The following is a 6,000-nucleotide window of genomic DNA, read 5'->3' as shown; positions in this document are numbered from 1 at the left end:
AATGGCTGCCTTTCTGTGCACTCAGCTCTTCCTTTTACACTCTGCTATGTCTACTATTTTATATCAGGCACAGCACTGCAGGTGCTGGTGGTGGGGCCAGCTGGTCTCTCAAGCCCCCTTTCTCTCTTTCAGCCCAGGAAATCCTCCATCAAAAACCAAATTTCATAGATTCTGAAATTAAAAGTGAAGTTGAAAAGATTGGAACGTTGTGTGCCACAAAGTGTGCAGAGAAGCATGGCCATGGTGACTCAGAAGCGCTCTAACAAACCATACTGAATCCTGCAGCAAGAAATCACTGCTGTCATCATCTTAGAGGGGAACCCAAGGAATGCTTAAAAGCAGTTTTATTAATGGGATACTCCTTTTCATGGAGAATACTGTTTCATTTTCAGAAATTTCTGCAGTCACTGTGCAGATCTCACTTTGCCCATTTTCTGTATGCTTTTTTAAACGGTAGGAGGTGACTTGAGACACAAAAAGTGTGTGATTACTAAGAACAGAAGCAGTGATACACTTGAGGAAAGGGCCTGGAGTGGACATCTTCCATTTTTAACAACGCAGTCTTACATGAAATACAAGAAAAAAACATTAAAGAGGAAATGAAAGGTAGGAGAGAGAGAGAACAGTGTAAGAAGACTGAGTTAGCATATGATGCTGCTAGCTGCTGTGCTAAATTTGGTCACTATAGCCCTTGCACCTCTGCATTTTGTAGTATAGGTGTTAATGGAATATTGATTTATTTCAGAAGACTTGTCTTCCCCACCCTAATTCCCTCTGGAATTCCCTAACTCCTTTGCCTCCTTACAAAGGTCACACATGCCTTTCAGAAATTAAGTAGGGCCCAGTCTCAGAATCAAAAAGCAAGATTGTGCTTACATTCAAAAATTACACTGCTAACCAGTTTCTAAAGATACTCAAGGATGTTTAAAAGACAGGGTTTGATCAACAGTCTGACAAAAATCTGACACACCGTATATCCAATGGTATATTTCACTCTTGTGGCTTATGAGGTTTTCGAGGGGCAGATTCACAAGGACATTAACAGGACCGTTCATAAAAATAAAAAACCCAAGGGGCTCCATATGAAAGAGCCAGTAACAGATTATTATAGAAATATACTGCTTAATTATAGTTTTCTTTCCTCCACTCAGCAGTAATAAGCAGACAGAGAGCATTTCAGCAAATAAACCAAATGGCAAATGGCTGTGGTAGTTATTGTCCCTGAGCCAATAGTGGGATATGTCCCACTAACCCTTAGTCAATCCTTACTTCACAGTCAATGGCTTTTCACTTGGGTGCTCCTTCATTTGCTTTTGTTAAGAATTATAATAAAAATGATGAGTTTCATATGACAATATGAAAGCCAAGACAAATGTAGCTGCTGAAAAGCTCTTTTGAAAGCACCGTGCTGGACTTCCATGAGCATCATATCTTATGGGGACAGGTCAGGCATTCTCGAACATTCTTAAAGACAGGGACTCTTCCTCATCATTGCACCTGATTACCAAAACTACTAGTGCAAGAATGGGGTTATCAGAAACAAGGCAAACAATGCTGGTTCATTTGGGGGGAAATTCACTAAATGCTTTTTAGTGAAAAACAGGAGGCTGAGTCATCCCAGAACTGTTTGTAAGGTCTTTGTCTAAATTTATTCCATCTTTAAGTCTTTGACCTTTTTTCTATACTATACATGCAGGCACTGCTAAGTATCAACATGGTAAATTTTACTTTTCTTTCAGCTGTGGCTGAAATTTTCATGCTCTGAATAAAGAAATCAATGACCTTTTCTAACATTTCCTGAGTCACTATTATAATACTGGGAAATACCCATTTCCTAGATCATTGTTTTCACATAAAAGTGCTCTCTGCTTGAAAGGTCATGCTTTCTAAATAATATATACATAAAAATGAATCAATCTTCTCTGTGAATGAAAACTGTTATAAACTTTAAGGCAACGCAATAAACTTCTGCCTTGATTGTAATTTAGCTCAGTCAGTGTTAAAATGTTGGCCATTACTGCCTGTAAAACCATCTGTGGATCAGCATGATGCAGTTTCTTGGTAAGGCAGTGATCTAGCCCGTGAATCATTTGCTGCTCCAAATCTCATTTTAACATCTACGTCTTCATCTCAGCATCAGCAGTTTGCTCTTAAACATTATTTCTGCCCCTGTAGAAAGCTGGAAATCTCTCCAAGAAACAAGGTAGTAAAAAATGGACTATGAGTCTCTTATTAGTCAGGGTTACTGCCTTTAACTGATTGCCTACCATCCTCAACATGGAATGACAACTTTTTTTCTCCCAGAAGAATGAATCTCAAGCCTTTTTGTAGGGCAGCTGACAACAGCCTTTTAGTGTCTACAAAGATACCTCATACAGATGGCAGCATTAATGAAATTTATGAGTCCTATTCATACCACGCTTTACACAATCAAATCAAATCAAATCTCTACTGACTTCCAAAAGTGAGTAAACAAATATTGGTGTGTTTGTTTAACAAATCCACCATTTGTCTGATACTTCTAAGAAGATTCTCTAAATTTTAAAACTTTTATTTTGTGGATATTCCATCAATCTTGAAGAAGTGTGAGAATTCATCTGAGAGAGAGGTGCCATCATAGCTATCCTCAAAAATAAGCTTTTCTGATTGAAGAGTTATTTCATATTATAGAGTTTGAAGCACATTCCTAGAAAGTAGCAAGAAAGGGAAGGTAATTAAAACAACATTATATTTAATGCATTAAATGCATTGTCAAAGATCAAATAAATATCAAACCAACTTTTGTACAGAAAAAATACAACCTCATTAGCAGCAGAAAGATGAGCTGTAGAGAAAGTACAAGCGCAAGAGAAGATTGTGTGCACAAACTATGGAAGAAAAAATTATTTTTCATTTTACAAATGTTTATAGTATATCATTACCTAAAATTTGCCCTCTACAACCTTTTTTTTCTCTTTTGTAAATGACATGGCAGGTTTTAATATACCATGGTTGGAAAAGAAATAAAAAAGTTTACTTGCAGAATGACAGGGAATTTCACAGACATTCTCATAGCAACAGCACGTAAAATGCATTCCATAATAGGCCACCTTAATTGAAAAGCTTTGCAGTTACTCTCATTCATCTGATTTTGATCCAGGCAAATAACTGAAGTTGTCATTATCCCTTGAAAGTGTAAGAATATTAATATCAGGTTTGAAGAGCACTACATTCATGCCCTGCCCAAATGGTTTCCTGCTGGAAGAGAAAACATTCCCTTTGCCAGCTTCTAGCATACTGAAGCAAAATGATCATGCTGTTCTGACTTTGATAACACCATAAAAATTTTCATATACTATGTCTCATGTTCTTGATTCAATAGCCACAAATTAATATTAAATTTCAAACCCCTCTAATATATTCATGGGCTTCAGAGTTTTTAAGTGTTGATATTAACACAGCATGGTCAGGACTCAAATAAATGCATTTTCAAATATCAAAGTCATTTTAACTATAATCTCTTGGGTTTTTCTTTGTTTTTGTTTTTTTTTAATAAGCAGTATGCATTCTAAAAAGGCAAGAGATTGATCATCATTAATTTCTAATGCTCAAAAGTCTATGCAACAAGCTAAAACAGAAGTGGCAGGGTAAATCTCACTATTTTACTTTACATATTAAGAATAATCAAAGAGTCGAGAGGTATTTTTTAGCTTAAGGAGAACTGTAATTCCTTGAGAAAAAAGTAATTTCACCTTGTCACTGATTTTTTAATTTTCTTGTTCTAAAGGTCTTTGTTTCAATGTTTTTCTTCCTCAGAGTGTACTGGCAGTTCCCCTAGCTAGCTACTCCCACTGGCTTTTATTAAACTTGCACGCTATTATTTTCTTTTATTTGGTTTGGGTTTTTTTTTCCTTTCTTGTATTTATCATGTGTTTCTCATGAAAGCCTCATACTGTGAAGCCCAGAAGCAGACACAGCATGCCAGGTGTGGCCTCACCAATGCCGAGCAGAGGGGTTGTGTCACCTCTCTCATGCCAGTGGCATCTCTCCTAACGCAGCCCAGGACACCATCAGCCTTCTCTGCCGCCTGGGCCCATTGCTGGTGTTTCAATGCAGCATCCACCAGCACTCCCATGCTCTTGTGTGAAGGGACCCTCAACTGGATGTGCCATCGTAACACTTGCAGAAGCCAACAGGATGTTGCTTCCTCCAGGGATTACTGAGCTAATGAGAATATTTTTATTCTCTCTATATAACTCCCCACACTATTTAATTTCAGTGCTGACCAAGTCCTGCCATCCCAGAATATAACCAGGGCAGGAAGGACAACCCACAAACTGGGAAGGAACAGAAAATAATGAGCGTCATCTGCAGGCTGACAGAAATGTAGGAAACTGATGTGGGCTGCCATTGCCATGGACACACACCATTTGATTTTCTGAAAAACTGAAAGGATTTTGTCCCAGAGGATCTGAAACAGTAAAGAACAGGACTCCTGACTATTTACACAAGCTATTGAAAGGTGTTTCATATGCCAACTTTTTTTTTCACAAAAGATCTAAATATTCATTAACCAAAACAGGTCCCACCCTACCATATGGGTAAGCATTCACCTACTTCTGATTTTGTATTCATGTTACAATACTATTATTAAAACATTGTCATGTCTAGAAATCTGCCAGGCTGTATTTTGGATTTATTATTTAATCAACACATTGAAAATATCATAAAAGCAGCTTTTTGCCTTCCTAAAATTATGTCAGTCCAAGGACTGTGGTCAGCAAATAAATCCTACAGACATCGCAGATTGAAGTCTATTATTTCTGGGATTGATTATTTCAACTATTTATTTTGGGGTTTCATTGATTGCACCATTCAAATAGCACAGTCTAGGACAGATGCTACAAGTCAGATCACATGCAGAATTTTGAGGAATGTGAAAAAATAACCCCATATATTTAACTCATAATGAATTTTCTCAGTGCTTTTAAATGATTGCTTCCTGCTTGAAGGATCCTAAGAAGTAGTAAGCTATAGTATTGAGCAGCAAGTAAGAAATGAGCTTCCCAGCAGTCAGCCACGGAAATTTCAGGATTTAATCTTGCTTATTACTTATCTGTAATCTTGCTTATTACTTATCTATACTTATAATTTATTCATAAATGATAGTGGGAGTAGGAACAAAAAAAGTATTTATTAACAGTAGCGACTGCCCTAAACTGCATCCTTGTGCACAAAATCACCAACAAATTGAGCTATGTCTCTTCTGCATCACTGTGATGAAACCCTTTAAACTCTGTAGTGATTGGCCAGCTGACATGGGGCAAGACTAAAGACATAGAAATCTTCTCTTCTATGAAGACTCAAGAGACACAGAGGTTTGATGAAGCACCCTTGGCTTTTCATCTCATGCAGAAACTCCTAATTAACACAGAAAAGGCCTAAGTTTATCTTTATATAAACTTTTCCTTGGCACAGAGAGATGGAGGAAGAGAAAGATAATAAGCTTTGGCTAAAAAGCTGGTTGCAAAAAACTCGCTCCAAGCTGCTTTTGTTTTTGCTTCATAAATCTTTTCCTGTTATTCATCTCTACAATTTTTTCTCTTCTACTGATGAACACAAATTAAGTGAAAGTGACCTTAAATTCTGACAAGAAGAAAGAAGAGTCCTGGAGATTTACTGTGAGGGAAAGGGGAGTAGGGATAAAACACTGGTTGTAGGGGTAAAACACAGAGAATATGTCTGAAGACTTAATTGCTTTACTTTTATTATTAAAATTCCTGCCACAATATCTCTCTGAGCTAAAACTCTGTTTTAGTCCTGGCTCACATCACCTTCCCATCTACAATATTATTACAGCCATAGCAGCAACAACATCTGCCTTCTGTGGCACACAGAGCAACTGGCCTGTGAGGCTCCAGAGGGAACTGTGAACTTCCCTACCTTTTCTTCAGGCACAGAAAAATGAGATCAGCCCATGTTTTGCATCTGTTACAGATGTACTGCCCATTTTAAGATATT

This window comes from Camarhynchus parvulus, chromosome 3, assembly GCF_901933205.1.
Source record: "Camarhynchus parvulus chromosome 3, STF_HiC, whole genome shotgun sequence".
In the NCBI taxonomy this organism is placed as follows: domain Eukaryota; kingdom Metazoa; phylum Chordata; class Aves; order Passeriformes; family Thraupidae; genus Camarhynchus; species Camarhynchus parvulus.
The sequence above is the reverse complement of the archived record's forward strand: the minus strand, read 5'-3'. Positions refer to the sequence as shown.